Source organism: Astatotilapia calliptera, chromosome 7 (genome assembly GCF_900246225.1).
Source record: "Astatotilapia calliptera chromosome 7, fAstCal1.2, whole genome shotgun sequence".
Taxonomy (NCBI): domain Eukaryota; kingdom Metazoa; phylum Chordata; class Actinopteri; order Cichliformes; family Cichlidae; genus Astatotilapia; species Astatotilapia calliptera.
Window position 1 is genome coordinate 60,416,832 of NC_039308.1, and position 18,694 is coordinate 60,435,525.

The 18,694-nt window shown below is 41.1% G+C and overlaps 1 protein-coding gene across 6 annotated transcripts in view; it reads right to left on the reverse strand.

Annotated features, from left to right (window-relative positions):
* LOC113026980 (zinc finger protein 469-like) overlaps window positions 1-18,694 on the reverse strand; it is a 227,278-nt gene that overhangs the window by 33,152 nt on the left and 175,432 nt on the right. For all 6 annotated transcript variants that reach the window (XM_026176333.1, XM_026176331.1, XM_026176329.1 and 3 more), the window contains one exon: window positions 6,320-6,533. The gene's annotated coding sequence lies outside the window, so the exon portion shown is untranslated. The remainder of the gene's footprint in view (window positions 1-6,319; window positions 6,534-18,694) is intronic.

The window sequence follows — 18,694 nt, forward strand, 5'->3', positions numbered from 1 at the left end:
TTCAAATGTCAGGGTTAAAAAAATGGGATAAAGACATATTTCAGCACACTGAAAGTAAACATAAACCTGCCAATCCATACGTAACTCGCTGTCTGACCTCTAAGTTCTGGCAAGCGTTAGAGAAAAAACATCTTATTTGATTTGATCACCTTTGACTTTTCTGTGCAGATACAAGAGGAGCTCTGCAGAAAGTCTTCTCAGGAAGCTAGGTCTTGTTGTCAGTGTCAGAAGCAATCAGAGCTGCTGGGTCTGCCTTCACGCAGCAGAAGAGCAGAGGTGCAAGGCAAAAATTCAGGCCAATTTTCTGCCTGTTGGATAGAGTGTCTAATAAACACATGACGGCTGATCCAGAGGTTATTTGTCAGCAGACACACAGTACACCACCTACAGTCTGACACAGAAATTTGGACTTACAGTCAAGAATGCATAAAATGCGCACCGTAACACACGGACACATGCACACTTTAGAACACATTGCATATCTATATATTAACTTGGATTTGCGTAGGAGGTTAAGGAGACCTTCAGAATGAAGGTGTGATCTGATAAATACAGACATACAATAAGATGGAAAATATGGCGGATGTGCAGTAGTTGAATAAGAGGACAGAGAAATCAAAGAATAAGAGGAGTAGAAGTAGGTAGGAGAAAGAGACAAAATGATAGAACCTGAGGGACTCGCTGCTCCCCAAAGTCATGTGTTTTACATCTGCACTGCAATTTATAAAGCATCTGCCTCCAAATCCTATTTACAGGCCTGATTCTAGGCACGGACAGACTAGTTCGCCAGTAAGAGCGCCACCAGCTGGAGAAGGCACCTGACAGTGGGTCGCATAAATGAGCTAATTACTAAATGAAGTACTTCATTATAAAGACTCTTTAAAGGAAAGCCAGTAATGCCTGACTGAAAAGTTTGAGAGTTACAGTGAAAGCAAGCAAGCTGAGGAAAGGATATGAGGTGAATGAGGTCAAGAAGTTCAATTCTAAGAGTGTCCTGATAATATTCATGTCACTTACTGCACAACTTACACAATGGAATAAATAAACTGAGAGCGGTACAAAGGATGCTGGAAAAGGAACAATAAAAGTAAAAATTACTGCACAATATTTTTGTAATATGAAGTCTGCTGTTTATAGTGCCAGTGTCTTAAATCACACTGGTCTCTATTGATGTTAGCGATCAGCCGACAAACACATAACAATTTTTAATCATGAGGCCATCTCTTCAATTATATATTCAAATTTAGCTGAAAATTATATGGGCCAAGAAATTTAAAAATACTCTCATCTAACTTTGAGGTTTTTTGAGTTTTAATGACTGGGAGCACCATGAGAAGTCTGTGATGAAAGCAATAATTTATCATGAATTCAAAGCTCTTTCCTTTAAGGTATTACCAAGCGCATCATTTCTCTTATGTTTTCGCCAACTGTAGATGGTTTCTGCTCACACTCAGGAGGCAACAGTGTCCAGTAAAAGATGGAGGGAGGGAATTCAAAATATAACAGTATGGTAATTCCAGTTATGGTTGAAAATTATTATGGGTGTAGTCAGTAATAATTAAAGAAATACTCGTTTACTAAGACTGTGTTTCTTTGATCATTCACCAGTGAAAATAAGATAAAGGTAAATGGAATATTTAAGCAAGTAGAAACTAGTCAACATCTAAAAATTAGTGCTGAGAAAAATCTGGATTTTGTCCTTGACAACAGTAAATAACGCACAGATTATGGTCACAAAATAAACTCATTATGTCCTCAAAATACATTATTTACAAAGAATTCCAATCAAATCTACACCCTTCAAGGTTGTCTCCTTGTGCAGTCATACACTGCTTCCAGTCATCCTGCTGATACTGTTCTGACCACTTTGTGTTTGTTTGGGATTCATGCTGAATCTCCACTGTGTCAAGACCTGACAAACTCGCCCCAACGCAAATTTGGTAAAAAGAAAAGATAGGAGATAAGCAAAGATTGTGGTGGTAGTTCCAAAAAACTTTGCGATTTTTACCAGCATTTTCACATGTGCTAAATGTTCCCTTACTCTGTAGGACGTTAGTGCATAAATCAAGTCTGGCAGATTGACACTGTGTTCATCTGCGGTGCACAACCCTGACAATCTCAAAATAAAAAAAGAGAGAAAGAAACACAAACAAAAAACGATAACCATGCTCTTGTTCACATTCCTCACATGATGTGCTTTCTGAAGAACTGGACTCCACGAAGTCAAGAGTGTTGTTTGGTCTTAAGGGTCATAGTGTGAGGTTCAGCTTTCATCACCAGTGATAATCCTCAACATGAGGGTCAGTTCAGTTTAACACAGACTTAGATTTTTCATGTCTGGAGAAGTTTTGGAGAACTTATTTTTTCCCCAATACCTTTGCACCATAATCCATAATCACTGACTACATTAACTTCTGTGCGGATGACACTCTGCCCCTTTTGAAGGTACAGTGTTTCTCCAACAACAAGCCCTGGATCAACCCTGAAATGAAGGCTCTCCCCCAGCCCCATCATCTCTGCTGCAAACACCCTATCTTCAACCAGTGCCAGCTTTTCTTCCCATGACTTCTTAGCCCTCAGCCATCATCCACCACCTCTGCTTCAAAAGGCTCCATCCCACGCCCCCCTTCCTCCAACACCATCCTGTCCCTTTCAACACTTCAGGTGAGGAACGAGCTGCGAGAGATCAAGATGCAAAAGGCTGAAGGTCCAAGTGGAATCAGCTCCAAGCTCCTGAGGTGCCGCGCTGACCAACTGTTTGGCATCATGTTCAACATGAGCCTGAAGCTGGGGAAAGTACCACAGCTGTGAAAGACATCCTATATGGTACCAGTACCAAAGACCACGCATCCGGAGGACCTCAGCAGCCACAGGCTGGTAGCACTGATCTCACGTCTGATTAAGACCCTCAAGAGACTGGTCCTCAAACATATTTGCCTCCTCCTTCAGTCTTCATTGGATCTGGTGTAGTTTGCTTACCAGCCTAGAATCGGGGTGGATGATGCCACCATCTACGTCCTGCACCGAACTCTGACCCAGCTGGAGAAGCCTGGAAGCACTGTAAGGATCTCCAGTGCTTTGAACACCATCCAGCCTGGACTTCTGAGGTAGAAGCTGGAGCTGTCCCAGTGGTTAGTGGACTACCTCACTGATAGCTCTGGTATAGCTGGCCTCATAACAGGTGAGGATGACTCAGAATACAGACTGTGTGGACTGGTGCCAGCGTGACCATCTTCTGATCAATGTGGGAAACCAAGGAGCTGGTGTAGGATTTCCGCAGGTGCAGACCCACCACACCGACACCAGTGAACATCCAGGGAACTGACATTAAGAGAGCAGACTCTTATAAGTACACGGATGTTCACCTGAAGAATAAATGGAGTCACAACACTGATGCTCTTTACAGGAAGGGTCAGAGCAGACTGCTGAGGAGATCTTTTGGAGGGGGGCGCTTCTGAAGACCTTTTTTCACTCTGTGGTGATGTCAGCCATCTTCTATGATGTTGTCTGTTGGAACAGTAGCTTATCTACAGCTGAGAGAAAGCGTTTAGAGAAGCTCATCATGAAGGCCAGCGCTGCTTTCGGATGCCCTCTCGACCCAGTGCAGGTGGAAGGAAACAGAAGAACTTTGGCAAAAATAACACCACTGTTATTTGCACAGTTTTTCCATTTTCTGTTTTTAATAATCTTTTACATTTTTAATAACTTAATAACTGCACATTATTTTTTTTATTATGCTGTAAATTGTTTTTTTTTATCTCCATGCTCCATCTGCCTGTCACTTTGCTGCGGGAACACTTGAATTTCCCCAGTTACTGACAATACGGGATATTTCTATTCTATATTTCTATTCTAATCCCACGGAGGAAGGACAGAGCAGACATGAGCACTGAAGTCACCGTTCACCTTTCACTACCAAATTATAATGAAAGTCTTCTCAGTCCTGCCAGCACTGAGCCAGAGAAGTCAGAAAGTCATGATGACATCACTCAACATAAAAATTAATGGAATATTGGAATATTCTCCACTGTATTACGTACCTGCTGAGCTGATAATAAACCAACCTTTAAACCATTGTCATGCCCCTTAGACACGTCAGTGAGGATAAATTGAAAAAAAGTGCACTTATCACAAATAATATGTGTGTGCCACCTCTGGAGTAGTAAATCAGTATTAAGTCCTGGGGTTATTTTTTTTTTTTTTTACACATTCTCCAGTGAAGGCTGCCTGCATGTGTTTTCATCAGAGGATTCTTGTGGACGATTCTTACAACAAATACTTTTTGTTATCCTCTTGCAGTTGCAAATGTTGATCTTTTATGTTTCCTTATGTCAGCAGTGATGCATGAGTGTGGCGGTAATCTCTTTGGGAGTCTAGAGTTACATTAACAGGCAGTACGAAAAGCAGGAGGTGGTGATGGTGTCAGGGGTTACGGTGACCTGACAAACACATGAACCACCCAGTGAGGAAGTCAACAAGAGATGCTTTCCACAGCAGCGCCGCGCACCCTAGCAACAGCAGTTGCTGGCAAACATGTGTCTGACAAATGTGCCATCTGAATCAATGACAGGGCCTCAATCATCACAATATGGGGCTGCTTCACAAGTATCTCACACAAACACAGTGAATGGAGTGGGGGAGTGGAAGGGAAGAAGAGAAATAAGATGGAGAGAATGCAGGAGGCAAGGCAGATATTGATAGTGTGTGTTGGAGTGCTTTACAAGTCAAACTTGCAGAACTGTGCAGTTCTATTGTGTTCTATTGTTGTCCTTGGGGCTAAAGTGCTAGCAAACTGCCTCAACATGGGCGTCTTATGTCATTTTTTGCCACTAAAATCTCACTTTATCCAAACTATCCTTTCTGAAGCCAAACTGGAAGTTCACTCACGCTGTACTGTTTTTTCCTCTTCTGGCTCTCTTTAGAAGAATTTTTATATAATTTGATGCCCTCTGCTGATTCATCTTTATTTGCTGCTTGATCAGCATTGTGTAACACCACCAATGTTTTCAATCAGTTCTTTTCATTCTCCACACTATTATTTAATAAATCTGTTTGCCCCAGCCTTCTGTCTGTACTCCTTCTCGTGCTCTTTTTTTGTATTTTCTCTCTCTTTCTCGCCAGCTCTGGAAAGTACATTCGCACAGTTCAACAGTGACACAAGGACCGTCTCCTCATGGCAGACCATGCTTGTGTTTTTTCAATTAAGCTAGGCTCCTGTACACCATTCATTTGGGAAACCATAATTCTCATGGCCTAGCAAAAACTAATGGAAAGTCACTTAGCTTTTTTTTTTTTTTCTGGGAGAGGTATCGGAAAGACCCGTTCCCTGGAAGCTCGTCAGATGAGATGGAGAATAAAAACAGTAGGAATACTGTCTATGAAAATACAGGAGGTGTTGATAGGAGGTGAAGGCCTCGCAGAGGGGTTTCAGGGTGCAAGAACTCATGGGGTGAATGGGATCAGGAAGGAGGTGTGTGAAAGAATACAGATGGATGGATTTCCAAGGGAATGCAGATGAAAGTAAGAGAGTTGCAGGCCGGATCTGAAATGCCCAGCGGGGAGGAGGACAGATCCACTGAAATCACTTCAAAGCCTGGTGTCACTGGGCTGCAGATGAGTGCCTGCTGTCCTTTTTATTTACAGAGATGGGCCCCACTAGCCTTTTGCATTCAACAGCAATAAACAGTGCAAATAAATAAATATCCACATGTGGCCAAACACTCAGGTGCAGTAACACCACACCATTTAGCAGCTCATTTAAAATGACTTTATGGCTCTATATTACATTAACACTAGCCCAGAAGGGCAGTAAAAAGAGTGATATTAAGTTCATCTGACAAACAAAGCAATTTTTAAAAAACCAAAACATTCTTACAGAATAGTCACTTTCACCTTACTTTTCCAAAGTTTTTTTTTTTCTAATAATGCCTGCCACTTCATCCTGTTTCCTTCATGTGTGCCTCAGCCACAGTCTTTGCATGGCTACAACCCATTTGTCACCATTAACATAAACCTTTCACTGCTGACGCTGACTGCATTCATTTGTGCAAAGTCACAAACACACACATGCTGCATATTCAGAGGTGCAATCTCACATGAGCCAAAACACAGCTACCCACAACTGGTCATACTGTATGGGCAAACACGTGCACACACGTACACATGCATGATGAAAGTGGGAGTGACTTAACCTGGACAGGCCCCCTTACACCCCCACCTCCCAGCCCCCACCACAACAATCAACAGAGACTGACGGACAGTAAAGCAGAGCACATAGCAAGGCACGGTCAGGAGCAGCACATAAAGAAGGAAGTCTTACCTCAAGAGTAGCGCTGTGGAGCCGATGCAAGGAAAAGCTTCATGTTTGTAGCGGTCTCTTTCAGTCTTGGTATCTTTGTATCTCTCAGCTGTGGCAGACGGGAACTGAGACAGGCACAGGCAGCGCAGAGCGGAGCAGCGCTCAGCACACTTTAGAGGCAGAGAAGGCTGTGGAGCTGCGCAGACCCCGGGCCCGTTCGCTCCCACTCTGCCTTCTGAGGATGAAAAGAGAAGACTTCATTACCAGCTGAGACCACGCCTCTACCCCTCCAGCCTCTCTCCTCCCAAGCCCATTCTCTCCCTCCCCTCTGCCTTCACTACCTCCCTGCTTCCCTTCCACACTCCCAGCCAGTAGCACAGGCCCTGTCTCAGCCAAGAGAGGGGGAGCAGGCTGCCAAAGAAAACCTCCAGTCCCACCGCCTGCTAGTGCCGTGCAGTGCACGGACAGAGAAAAAGAGCAATGAGGAAGAAGATGGAGAAACAGAGATGTCATACAGCAAATCATTTGAATACACAGAGAGTTATTTGCTTAGTTTGGACCTTATGAATGAAATATAATGTCGCAAAATCCGTTCAACTTCTGCCAGTGAAACCTCAAAATGCAATAGGGAGAAATAAAGTGTGAGAGTTTGCCAGTGACTGCGTTAAATGTCTAGGAAATTAAAATGAAGAAAGAAAAGAAGGAAGACCAAAAGTAAATTTAGACCAAGTATTGGGTGTAGGACAGAAGGGCTTCGCTTTAGAAATAGTGGAAAGAGACAGGGGAAGGACATAGACAGGCAGGCAGACGGAAAGAAAAACACAGACACAGAGAGAGACATAAAATAGGTGATCAGTTTGACAGTTTCAGGGAGTGAAGGAAAAAGACCAAACACATACTTAACCAGGGGGTGTTGGAAGTTTTAATTAAGACTTACTATAAGATCACATCAAACGACTGCTGCTCAGGAAGGACTATGACTGTGTGTGTGTGTGTTAAGTTCTGGGGGTGGGCACAATGACTGTCTGTGTGTTTATAACTCTTTGCAAACTGCTTCCATATTCATCACCAAGAATAAGGATGACGTTTTTTGTCCACCTTCAGAATGTCTTTTCCCCTTTTTTCATCCTCTTTGCCTTTTTTTCTCATGCCAAAGTGAACTCTCTCCCCATGAGACAGGGAAAATCAGACCTAAAAGCACTAGCTGTTTACTGTCCGTAATTATGAGGGGCTGGGTACAGTCAGCCCAGGCAAGCTCTGCACCCTGCCCCCAGTGCCACCACACACAAACCTTGCTCTGCCAAGTCTGCCAGTTTAAACTGGGCAGTGGCAGAAAAAGGGGGCTGTAAAGTGAAAGAAAAGTACACTAAAACAAATTAAGGTTAAAATTAAGGTTCAAGTCAACTGGTAATAGAGACTTCAGAAACAAAAAAACACATTATACTTTAAATAACTTCTAGTTAGGTTTCTGTGGAAGTTCAGCTGCTGCATGCCAACTTCAAGATCATAGCATGAAAGTTAAACATTGATGCTAACATTTTTTTTTTTTTTTTTAAAAAGACATCATCACAGGACATCTCTACATCCACCACTACTGGCAAATCTGTTGGCCTCAGTTTGATTTACCTTTGCAGAAAAAGAAGGCATTAAGTTTAAATAAGAGGACAGCGCTCTAAGATACAGTGCTAGCTCCTTGAACAGGAACAGGAAGAGGGATAAGCAAAACAGCAGCTGGGACAAATATGAATACCGCAACAACAACAACAAAAAAGACAGCCAGAGATCTTGGAGCAGAGCAGAAGGACCAAAATGTCAGCATAATGTAAGAGTAAAGGAGAACTTTTTGGCAGCACATGATGAGGTAAGCAGGCATTATACAGATCTCTGGCAATCTCCCATGCTAACATTAACACCTACACAGACCCTCTCAGTGGCATAATGGTGTCAAATTTACACAGGTCCACAAAACAGTACTTAAAGTTATGGGCTGCCTTCATTGTAGGCTGTGAAAACTCAGACACGAGACTGGGGATTGAGACAGCTGAAAATGGTTTGGTAGAGCAATGACAGAGAAAGAAGAGACAAAGTCATTTCTGTGTACTTCATTGCTAAGAAACACTAATCCTCCAAAACCAGTGACATGGACAGCCTTTCTGTGGTGTTTTATGTCTTTAATCGGAGGCTTTGGTGATAAAGAAAAGACTAATCCAACATCTGAAAGCTGCTGTTTGTTTACTGTCTGCAATATAATCAGGTATGGTCATTACCCTAAAGATGGTAAATTGATAAAAATAGCACAAAGTGGTCATGCGATAAGGAAAATTAGATGTGTCACGACAGGCTGCCATCAGACTTTGCAGCCAACAGAAAACAAAAAAAGCAAAAACCCATACAATAAAATGAAAGATATAGAGAAATATAAATAGAAAGAAAGAGGGAGAAAGTTTAAAAAAAAGAGAGATATGATTGATCTAAAATTGGTATTTAGGAACGTGAATACACTCAACATCCTACCTAGCCACTAGGGGCTCTACAGAGCTGTGGTGTAAATACAGTACAGTGCAGTGCGGCAAAGTTTAGCAGTAACAACAACTCTCACATTCTTCCCTCTTTTTTGTTTCAAAGAGGACAAACCTCTGTGCCCTTTGTTTTCATGACTGGTACAGCAAATTGTAAATCCCATCTCACCGATTTAAATCACTTATTAATCTAGTACAGGTCAGACATGGCCTACAACTCATTAGACTAAAAATAAACAACATAATTTCTGTTGCTTTTTACCCAATTTAAGAAGAGAGGATTGTGTAAATTAAATGAATGATAATGTTCACCTGACAGTTTATCAGGTATACTTTGCTGGACTCTCTTTTGCTTTTGGAACTGTCTCATTTCTTCAGAGATTTTGGTCTATATTAACATGATAGCATCACGTAGCTGCTGCACATTTGTCAGCTGCACATCCATGATGTGAATCTTGCGTTCCACTACATCCCAAAGGTGCTCTCTTGGATTGAGTGAGTGTGGAAACTCTGTGAGTACAGTGAACTCACTGAGATGATTTGAGCTTTGTGACATGGTGCATTATCCTGCTGGAAGCAGCCATCAGAAGATGGAAACAGTAAGGACATGGTCGCCAACGATGTTAAGTTAGACTCTGGAGTTAAAATGATTCTCAATTGGTACTAAGGAGCCCAAAAAGTGCAAAGAAAATATCCACCACACTATTGAAACGGTCAAATTGCAATGCTACCAGCGAAATTTTAAAATCAAGACTCGTCAGATCAGACAATGATAAGCCTGATCTGAAGGCTATTGTTACATCAGTTTACTGTTCCCAGCTGACAGGAGTGGCACTTGGTGTTGTCCTCTGCTGCTGTAGTCCATCTATAGCATGTATTAAGAGACTTGTAATTGTATTAAGAGCTGCTCTTTTGCATACAATGATTCTAACAAGTAATTATTTGAGTTGTTGTTCCATCCTGTTGGCTCATAGAAGTCTTGGCATCATGGGCGTAACTTTGTGCTGAACATTGGGGGGGTCAAGATCTCTGTCTAAATAAATAAATATGTTGTAAATTCCCAGATGATTAAACATCCAACTATTTTGCTGGTAATAACTGAAATGAGTAAAGAAAATCAACAGCCTATTTATGCAAGATATAATTCATAATTTTATTGGGGGGGAGGGGGGTTATATTGGCTGGGTCTGATTATTGGGGGGGTCATAACCCCCCTGGAAATTACGCCCCTGCTTGGCATTGTCCACTGACATCAGTTAGGCATTTTTGGAGATGTTTGTGCAGGAAAATCCCAGTAGATCAGCAATTCCTGAAATGTTCAGATCAGCCAATCTGGTACCAACAGCCATGCCAAATTGAACGTCACTTCAATGAGAACCGCTTTGTAAGATGAATGTATATAAAAGAGTGGAGCCTGCTCAAACCTAGCCCTGTAGTCTGTGCATATCAGACCACCAGCTGCCCACACGGGGAATTCAATTTAAACTCTCCGCTAGTACACAAATCCTCTTCCTGCCAACCGTCTGGGGTCTCTAAATGGTCCTTCTTTCTGTGTGTCACTAAAAAAACCCCCAGAGAAACCAATGCTGATGCTTATTAGAGTTTTTTAACAGTGACCACAAAAGATTCTAGCTTTCCTGACTGGAGCAACACCTGGGTCAAAAAACTAATAAAACTTTTGACCGTTTAGCAGTAATTCTGCATGCACAGATTTATTGACTGACTGTAATAAAGTTACTAAAAATAGTTCCCTAAAACTAAACATAGATTGGGGGAAAATGTGTAAATTCACCTCCCCTAAATATACAGTGTAGCTTTTCTTTTCAGCCTTTTAGAGGATAGAGTGGTTTAACCATGGCAAGATTAATGTTGAATGAGATCTTGCTCCCTGGCTGTGTGTCACTGTTTTGGTGTACTCAATTAACATGTGGTAACTTGACATCGAAGTACCTTAACAGCTAAAGAAGAGATGAACCCTTGAGTGCTTTGTATACTGTAAAAGCTAAGACAGCGTCACTGGACTCCAGCATCTCAGTGAAGTAATAGCAAGAACACTGCTTTGGTTCCAAGTTTTTAAATTATTTCTGCAACCCGATTTTGCCACAGTTGCAGTAAGGTTTTAAAGTAACTGGGTTATTCCAGGTCATGTTGGTGACACACCCAGAGGCCCAATGAAAGGCCTCCCCATCACCACCACCAACAACGCTCCTGTAACTGTCAATTAAGGGCACTGAGTGTAGGCGCTGACTACATGTGGTGAGTATATTCCATGAGTCACTGACTGTTAGACACCTGAAATGTCCTATAAAATCAATTACATTAAAACTTAACAACCAGGAAAGAAAATATTTTACAAACCCAAGACTAGTTCAATGAGTGCTTTGTAAGTTTATGTCCTGAGGCAAGAATGGGCCCCAGAAATATTAGACTGTGGGTTTCAAGTTAGACACGGTGATGATGTCTGACCAAAAGGTCTAACACATCCATTCCCATCCTCTCTCTGATTCAACTACTGGACTCTGAAGCAGCCGTACTGGGGATTCCTGGGAATTTCACACCTACAATGCCGATGAACAGTGACCGGTAGAGTCCATCACACCATGGTGTGCCATTTCTGACCGAGAGAGCCCAGCAGACAAGAGCAGATGCTCTCCCCCAGGGCAAACATGGGGCACCCCAGCCAGTGTAGACTTAGCAGTTTGGCGATGTGTACTCGCCCCATCATGTCGATCAGGAGTGATGATGTTCCCAGGAAGACAACGTCATGAGGTGCACCGCAGGTAAAAGAGGGAAAGCTGAAGAAAGTGTGTTCTTGAAAGAGCAAAGGTAGACATAATCACTATATATGAACTTAATTCTAAGTCAAATACGTCCTTGAAAGAAGCAGCACAGAATAATTTCAAATCTACTTCAAAACTTAGTTACCAGAAGATTCTGAAAATTATAATCATATTTATTTTTGACTAAAACAATTTCAATATATGTACCACATGGAAAATACTCCGCTTCTTCTTCCGCTTAATACTCAGCGGAAGAAGATGGATGGATGGAAAATACTCTGTGTACAGTACTGTGCAAAAGCCTTGTGTCACCCTTCATTTCTTGATATTTTGTTTCCAAAAAGCCAGACTTTCTGGTAATTGTTTTAAAGTGCTCTTGAGAAACAGTTAATAGTTCCCATGTCTTTTGCTTAATCTATGAAAAATGCCAAAGAAAACATAGTTTTACAGGCATAAAATAGTATTTCACACCAACAAGGTAATTCCCAAAGAGCTGTTAGCAGAAAACTTGGCATATCTTGGCATGCTGTGCAATGTGACCTTAAAAATGAGGAAACTGGCCAAGCAGAAGACAAAGAAGAAGTGGTAGGCTTAAAACTATCAACAGAAGATGAATGTATCTGAAAGTCATGTCCTTAAGAAACAGGAAAAAATCCAACAAAGGATCAGGCCCTTCAACAGATCTAACAACTATTCATTGAAGCCTCGTCAGAAATGGTCTCAGTGGAAGAGTGACTGTAAAGAAGCCATTCTTCAGGAAGGGAAACAGAGACAAAAGGCTGAGTGGCTGTATGCCAAATTACACAAAAAATGAAAATCAATGGCAACAGATTTTACAAGGATAATGAATCCAAATTTTACATTTGTAGTTTATATCACTGTCAATATGCACAGAGGAGTTCAGGAGAGAGGTACAACATTAAATGTATGTATTTATGTATCTGTCTGTAAAACAGAGTGGAGGCTTTGTCATGGTTCATTTCAGCCAGTAGTATTGGAGGTTTTGTAAAAAATGAATTTATGAATGCAAAAATATCTGTTTTTCTTGATTGATCTACCATTTAGTACCATCTGGAAAACATCTGACTGGTGATGGCTTTATTTTCTATCACAACAATGATCCCAAACACACTACCAGTTCAGTAAAAACAAACCTGGATAGAAAAACAGATAATTGAACACTCTCAATCATGGATTGGCCTCCTCAGAGCCCAGACTTCAACATTATTGAAGCAGTATGGGATCATCTTGACAGAGAACTGAAAAAAGGCTGCCGACATCAAAAGAAGAAGCAATAAAACTTGCCTGAGAGTCTTCAGGCTGTGTCGAAGAATAAAGGTGGTCCTACCAAATACTGACTTTCAAGTTTGTTAGAATTGTGCAAACTCTGTTTTGCCTTATATACTGTATTTTCATGTATTTTTGCAGATGTTTCAATAAAAGCAAAATATTCAGATTTGAAATGTGACTGAAGTCTTTGCACAGCACTGTAAGAAATGGTAAGGATTACACAACCTATACAATACACTGATTTACTTTTCTATTTTATATGGGTAATTCAAATCCAGACGATTGCTAATAATAAGAACGACTCCGTTGGAATGGAATAGTATTTATTCAGGCTCTTATAGCCTTGACTGCTGTGGCAATTTAAACCGATATGGTGGTATGCTGTGACAATTTCAGCACTTCTCACACAGCCCATGGTATGTTTACGATAAGACCACTAAAACAGTGGGCTGACCCGCCTTGATTGCATTTCATAAATCTATAAGCATAACTGTGGGACTGTGACCGCACGTGAACTACAGTCCAGTTCCGCACAAAAACATAACTGGTTTTTTTTTTATTTGAAAAGGTCTTTTATTAATTGTAATTAAAGCAGTTTTTTTTTTTAAATTTCAGAACAAAACCCAAACAATTTTATGATCATGTTCACAAAGACAAACTATACTTGGACTTTCTAGAAAGAATTTATTGAACTTAATTGAAGGGCAACTGATTTAAAATGATTAAGTGATTATGTTTTAGGATAAAATGAATATAAGTGTGACCTTTTTGAGTTGCAGTGTCTTTATTTTTTATTTTTTTGACTTAGGAGTTGGGATTGAAATAGGTCGGGTGGATAGAGCGTCCATTGAATTGCACCAGAGCCACAGCATAGCAAACACAGAGATGACTGACCCTCACAAATGGGCCTTTCAATCCTTCTCCTCACTTTTGTCCCATCAATACCTTACTCTTCAGGGAGACCAAAGCCACCAACTCCAACTTTCTGCCCCTTCCAAACACAGAGTGAATGGTGTCTACTGTACCTCACACCACTCCCCTCTCTGTGGGGTAGAACACATTTTGACAGGCCTGTATTTATGGCATAGTGTAGTCGTGTTGGAATGAATCATGAAAAAAACCAAATGCATCTTGCTGGATGCTCATTTATATCAAGTGTCGGTCAGCTGTGGCGGTCTGCGTGTGTGGCCTATGTAAAGAGAATGGGGCTTGTGTGAGTGTATGTGTGAGGGAATATTAAGATAAGCCTAATGAGGACCAAGCTCTGTTTATCTGTTTGTATCTGTTAATGTGCATTATAAAGGTTGTCTCAAATGATTTTTTAATTGCCACTATAAGCATGGAGGAAGCTTTCAATGCAAGAAAAGTGCTTACAGTTTAGAAGGCTAGAGTTTCTTCTTTTCAGTTAAAATTCCAATAACCACAACATAACCTTAAATGACAACGGGATTTACAACAATTTCCAGATAACACTGACAGATGCATAAATAATCATTTTTACAAAACTACATTATCAGTAAAAACACATTCCAGAATGATGAGCCACTGACAGACTCGTCACAATATATACTTAATAACGATCTGTCTTTGAAACACTTTGCAAGAGAAAACACTCACATAAACATACTCAAAACACTTGCATATATGACATATATCACCATAGGAATCTTTCTGGGTGCACTGTCTCAGTGGGTGTGTGGTAACAATGGGAGCTGGGGTGAGCAAAGGCAAAGTTCTCTGGTCCTTCTCCACATAAACCTTTAATATGAGGCCTCCTCAGCACCAGTCGGCCATCTAAAGGCACTGTACCCTGTAATTGACCTTAAAAATACTTTCAGTGGAGGTCGGCAGCCATGTCATTGGCCTTCGGCCCAAGCGGTGGCTGCATCTCCCCAGCCCAGAGGAGCCTGGGAAGGCCTTACAGGGTATATTTAGTGGCCCTGTCCTTTTGAGCAGAGCAGGAGATGCAGATAATGCCAGTCTGAGTATAAAACCGCTCTGCCGCCCACGAGTGGGCCTGTCACCGGAACATTTCTCTCTCCCACGGAGTTGTGTTTCCTGAGGTCAGAGGTCACCTGTAGGCAAACCAGGTAAATATACAAACATAGGAGCTACTGATTGGAACCAATGACTTGGATGAAGAAGGGGTGTGCAAAAATCTTTGTTCTCTGTGTGGCAGGAGCAAATTTGATGAGAAAAAATAAAAATAAAGCTCTCAGATCAGCTGACAAACAGCAGCAATGGTAAATTTGAGCTATGATATATTTTGACACATCAAACTGCAATGACATGGTGTTGATTTTTTCACTAAGATGAGTGGAGGGACCTCTCAACAAAGAGACGAATAAATTTATCAACTTCATCTGAGGACAGAACTTGTCAGATGGGTTTCATAGTCCTACTGTCCATGTTCTGGTCAGCTCACATCAAATGCGGTGCTTCAGACAGTCACAACCTAGCTTCTATACCACTCCTCCATTCATCTGTTCTATTAACTGATATGTATCATAATTGTGAAAGTCTTGTACTAAAAGGCATGAATCGATGTTTTGATCTGGTCCCTCTGAATGAACCACGTCCATAAATGGTTACTGCGTCTATGAACTGTGAAAGCTGGCTTTTTTCGCTGGAGCCTCTTCCTGTACCCCTAACATGTATTTGGATTTTGAAAACAGTTTTACCACACTAACAGCAATAATTCTCATGCGTCATGCAAGCCCTGCTTTCTGTCTGAAATCACATTTCAACTTTAGTATTTTGAAGATTGTGTCAAAAACCTGTCCAAACATTCCGTCCTCAACAGATCTACAACAACACTCCTATTTCCATATCACATCTGGAGATCATAGAAAACATAATGAATAATGAGAATCTTTACAGCTTTCAAACACTTGTAATTTGATTCTGTTTAACTCTGGCTATGCATGTAGTGTAAAACATGTTTTATGTGGGAAAATATTATCATCACCGTTGGAATCAGAGCTAATGACTCTTGATGAAGACATTAATAATAACAAATGTAATTTGCTATATTCATTTTTTTTTTAATATGAAACATAGACCTAGACCTAATAACCGACGTAATAATAACTTCAGTAATAATTAATATAAGTATTACAGTTCTATTATCCATTTCAATGATATTATTCACTTTTATAATTGATCAGCTGCATCAGTTGTTCATTAAGCCGCCCCATCATGCTCATTATGTTTGTGCAGCTGTAACCAAAACGCTAGAAGCACCTTTTTTGCATGTCACACACAGACAGCAACATTCCTGCTGGTTTCTATCAGAAACTGCTGTCTGGGGCATCTGCAAGGTAATTTATGATTTCTTTCACGAAAAATTATCGTTGGAGATAAATCACAGCATACTTCTGTCTTGTAAAAAAAATTTTAACAGTGAAAACTGGAGTTGGTGTAGGAGCAAAAACAGGTAGATTTTCCTCCTTTGCTGCCTCGTCTGTTGGACAGGTACACATGAAAGGAAAGTCTCTCTTGAGTATTCTTACACAGGTGAGAACAGTGGAGTGATGCAACAATATCTGTCATTTGAGGGCATCATTTCAGCCCCTTTTCACAATTCTAAACCATTCCACTAAAAACAGAGTGCTCTCTTACCACAGTGCAATTGTAGGAACAAGTGCTGCTTGACTGCCACTGGTCTTTGATGTGTCATACAGGTATCACTTGACCGTCACCCTTCCGAGGGTCCTCTCTATCTCCAATTTATGCTCGGTTATGGGTAAGAGCAGGCTAATGGCCTAGTACTCACTCCTAGTGTGTCAAAACGCAGCTTTATATCCCTCATAATGTGAGAGAGGCTGCTGGTCATTCCAACCTGGCATTGTTCCTTACCAGTAGAAACCACAAGCCTTGGTAAGCTTGAACAACACCATACTTTCATTGTGTCTTTAATAGTTTTAGAATAATAGATCATGTCTCAGGACCTTCATGTCCTTACTTATAGGAATTTTGGTTTCTTAAGAATACACATTCACAAAGCCACAAAGATAGCAGGAAACAGGACAAAGAAAGAGAGAGAGAAAGAGTCTAAAAACTTCTGGATTCTCCTCCAGAGATGCTGCCCCTGAGTATAAAATCCAAGCCCAACAATAACAAAGAAACACTTTTGATCCGCTGTATAAAAGGACAGCAACAGAGCTTGACAGACCAGGGGTTCATGTGCTCACTGTGGTCATGGTGACAGATCTGTCGACCACTCCTTGCCCATCTGGGCTGCCGGTGGAAATCTGCCTACTCTCTGAGGACAGCGAGTTCAGACCGGTAATTTAGTTCAGATGAGGTAAAGCAATATTTCCAGATTAATACGAGCCATATTCCTTTAGAACTGTCCTTTCTTTCTTCTTCTCCTTCCTGCATTTTTTTTTTTTACATCTTACATGTCCAAAAGCGTCTGGCTGAAGATGAAAGGAAGAAGTAGAAGTGCAAAAAAAAAAAAAAAAGACAGAGTGAAGGAAGATGAACAAGTTTTATGCGTTTTGTGAGACAGACACACGGGATAGCCAGTTCTACCATGACATTTGTATGTCTTTCATTAACTTTCCTTTGATCATTTCTTGAAATGCCTAATGAACAGCTTATTTGATATGGCAGAGAGAAAAGTTTGCTTTGTGTTGTTCCTTTCATTCTCCTGTGGTTAGTTTAATTTTAGATTTACACACTTTTGCATTTACACACTCTATTTATCTTTTTTATGTCACCAAGTGATGTTAAATAACAAAGAAATCCCTCAGTAGCAATCCGATGCTACTAGGCAGGGACTCTGGAGCAGATTAAACTGGTTGGACAGTACATGTTTAACGATGCTCCATACAACTTCAAACAGCGTTTTTAACATAATACACCTAATGACTCTTGGTTTAAAAAGAACCTAATGTTATCAGCGGCACACTGCTTTGGAAGCACACTGCTCCAGATGCCATTAGTCTGGCTTGGCAACAGAGTCAGTAGTTGAGATTCAGGAAGTCACAGCTGTCACTGTCCTGCATCAACTGACTGAGCATGTGACGGGCTACATCAGCCCATCCTGATGCCAAAGAAAACCATTTATCTCTCCACAATTTATAAAGAATTCTATTTATAACTTTTGTGCAACATCTAGAAAAGATGATTAAAGTAAGCAGCAAAGAGCTAAAACATGGATTAATTGGCCACCGGGCAGCTGACTGACTTTGCTGCTGGAGCATGGCCAGCTGAATGGTGAGCAGCTTTGCATGGCTATGCTTTCATCAGCTGGCTATTTTGTTAATGTAGTTGGAATACTGGGAATTAATCAACAGTCTCCCCAAGTTACTGGAACAATACATCAGACCAACAGTCCCTGAGCAGCGTTCCCCATAGTTTTCAATTATTTTCTGAATGACATTGCCTCATTTGCTTCATATGCAGAGGATAAGGCAAGCTGCCACTTTGGCTGTGGCTTCTGTAGCCTAATAGAAGACGCATGCTGATGAAGGACAGATGAAGGACATACAGCAATGATGCTCTGTAGGACTGTGATTATGTTATGGTTTCCTTATCCTAAAGTAACTGTAGCGTGTCACTGTGTTACTGCCTAGTAAGCAAGACCTCTTGACAAGATGCCACCTTCTTACCGATTCTGCTGATCACAGCTCAGCGAATGATATAAGAAGAGTCAAACTTCTGCTTCTGCTGCTGTTTTTTAAATGTTTTTTCTGGAGCGTTCTCCCCCATCCATCTGTCACACTGCATGAGTGTGATGTCAGGACTGGGCCCTCATATTGGCTGGGCTCAGCTCGCCCGCAGCTCTTGAACAGTACAAT